Below are 2351 nucleotides of genomic sequence, written 5' to 3'. Positions count from 1 at the left end.
GCTGTGCGCAAATGTGTGCCAAATCATTTGGATCTTTGGCAGCCAAATCGTCTGATCGCAAAACAAATCATTTGTACATTGCTATCCAAATGCGCAAATGTGGACAAATCTAAATTTGGCATTTTGTGTACAAATGTACAAATCGTGTGATCCCTGCTTAAGACTGTGTAAGCGTGATCTTGCATCTACCTCCGATTGACGAAGTTGCTCGAGGCGGCCGTTATTACAGCAGTAAGACTTAACGAAACCAATTAATAAATATTAACACGAATTGTAACAGTGGCGAATTGACAAGGAAAGCTTCGACCACATCTGTCCAAGAAGGAACACGATAGTTATATCAATGGCTTTATTTGAACGATATTCATAAGATCACATGATTCATTTAGCCAATGTACGCGAAAACTTTTCATCCTGTGGGAAAGAGAGGATTCTTGGCCCTCCTATAATTGAAAACGCTCATCTGTGCTCTTGAGTTTCCGTATAAGGACTGGACCAATGCTGAAGTTGCAGGATCATTGAAGAATATTACGCACGCTTGGCAGAGATCTCATAGGAGATAAAACGCATTACATCGAAAGGGATTAGTATGCAATATGGAATCACAGCGCTACTATTCTTGGTATATGCGTGAGTAGGATTCCGTTTTTTTAGTAATTTCAATTTAAACTAAAAATGTTTACTTTTACTTTTGCTTTTAAACGCTATTTTTGAATTGGCCAACGCAAAAGATCTTATTAGGTGCCGCGAAGCAAGCGGTCATTTGCTAGTACAGACATATAAATGGTAGGTGCTTATAAGAGGGCATATATAAAAGAGTTTGTAGAAGAGGGCGTGGCGCATCCCATAGGCGTAGAATTTTTTATCAACTATATCTTCGGATCCATAAGTCCCTTGAGCTTGAAATTTGGTATGCAGTCATTTTAATGGTAGGTGCTTATAGGAGGGTATATATAAAGGAGTTTGTAAAAGGGGGCGTGGCACATCCCATAGGCGTGGAATTTTTTATCAGCTATATCTTCGGAACCATAAGTCCCACGAACTTGAAATTTGATATGCAGACATATCAATTGTAGCTGCTTATAGGAGGGTATATATAAAGGAGTTTGTAAAAGGAGGCGTGGCACATCTCCACGGCGTTGAATTTTTTATCAACTATAACTTCGGAACCATAAGTCACACGAACTTGAAATTTGGTATGCACACATTTTAATTGTAGGTGCTTATAGGAGGGAATATATAAACGAGTTTGTAAAAGGGGGCGTGGCACATCTCATAGGCGTGGAATATTTTGTCAGCTATAACTTCGGAAAAATATGCCACAAGAAATTGAAAATTGGTACGCAGACTTATCTATGGTAGGTGCTTAAAATAGGCCCATAGGCGTGGAATTTTTTTTATCAACTATAACTTCGGAACCATAAGTACCACGAACTTGAAATTCGGTATGCAGACATATCAATTGTAGCTGCTTATAGGAGGGAATATATATACGAGTTTTTAAAAGGGGCGTGGCACGTCTCATAGGCGTGGAATATTTTGTCAGCTATAACTTCGGAACCATAAGTCCCACGAACTTGAAATTTGATATGCAGACATATCAATGGTAGGTGCTTATAGGAGGGAATATATATACGAGTTTTTAAAAGGGGCGTGGCACGTCTCATAGGCGTGGAATATTTTGTCAGCTATAACTTCGGAAAAATATGCCACATGAAATTGAAAATTGGTACGCAGACGTATCTATGGTAGGTGCTTATAATAGGCCCATAGGCGTGGAATTTTTTATCAGCTATAACTTCGGAACCATATGTCCCAAGAACTCGAAATTTGGTATGCAGGCATGTCTATGGTAGGCGCTTATGGTATGGCATATATAAATGAGTTTGTGATTGGGGGCGTGGCACATCCCATAGCCGTGGAATGTTTGATCATCTCTAACTTCGAACCATAAGCCACACGAACTTGAAATTAGGTATGCAGACATTTTAATGGTAGGTGCTTATAGGAGGGAATATATAAACGAGTTTGTAATAGGGGGCGTGGCACATCTTATAGGCGTTGCATTTTTATCAGCTATAGCTTCGGAGCCATAAGCCACACGAACTTGAAATTTGGTAGGGGCTTATAGTATGGCATATATAAATAAGTTTGTAAAAGGGGGAGCGGCACATCCCATAGGCGTTGAATTTTTTATCAGCTATAACTTCGGAACCATAAGTCACACGAACATGAAATTTGGTATGCAAACATATCAATGGTAGGTGCTTACAGGAGGATATATATAAACGAATTTGTAAAAGGGGCGTGGCACATCCCATAGGAGCGGAGTTTTTTATCAGCTATAACTT

Source organism: Rhagoletis zephyria, unplaced genomic scaffold (assembly GCF_001687245.7).
Source record: "Rhagoletis zephyria isolate East Lansing unplaced genomic scaffold, Rhagoletis_zephyria_1.1 Rzeph_scaffold_00578, whole genome shotgun sequence".
Lineage (NCBI taxonomy): Eukaryota > Metazoa > Arthropoda > Insecta > Diptera > Tephritidae > Rhagoletis > Rhagoletis zephyria.
Note: the sequence above shows the minus strand (reverse complement) of the source record.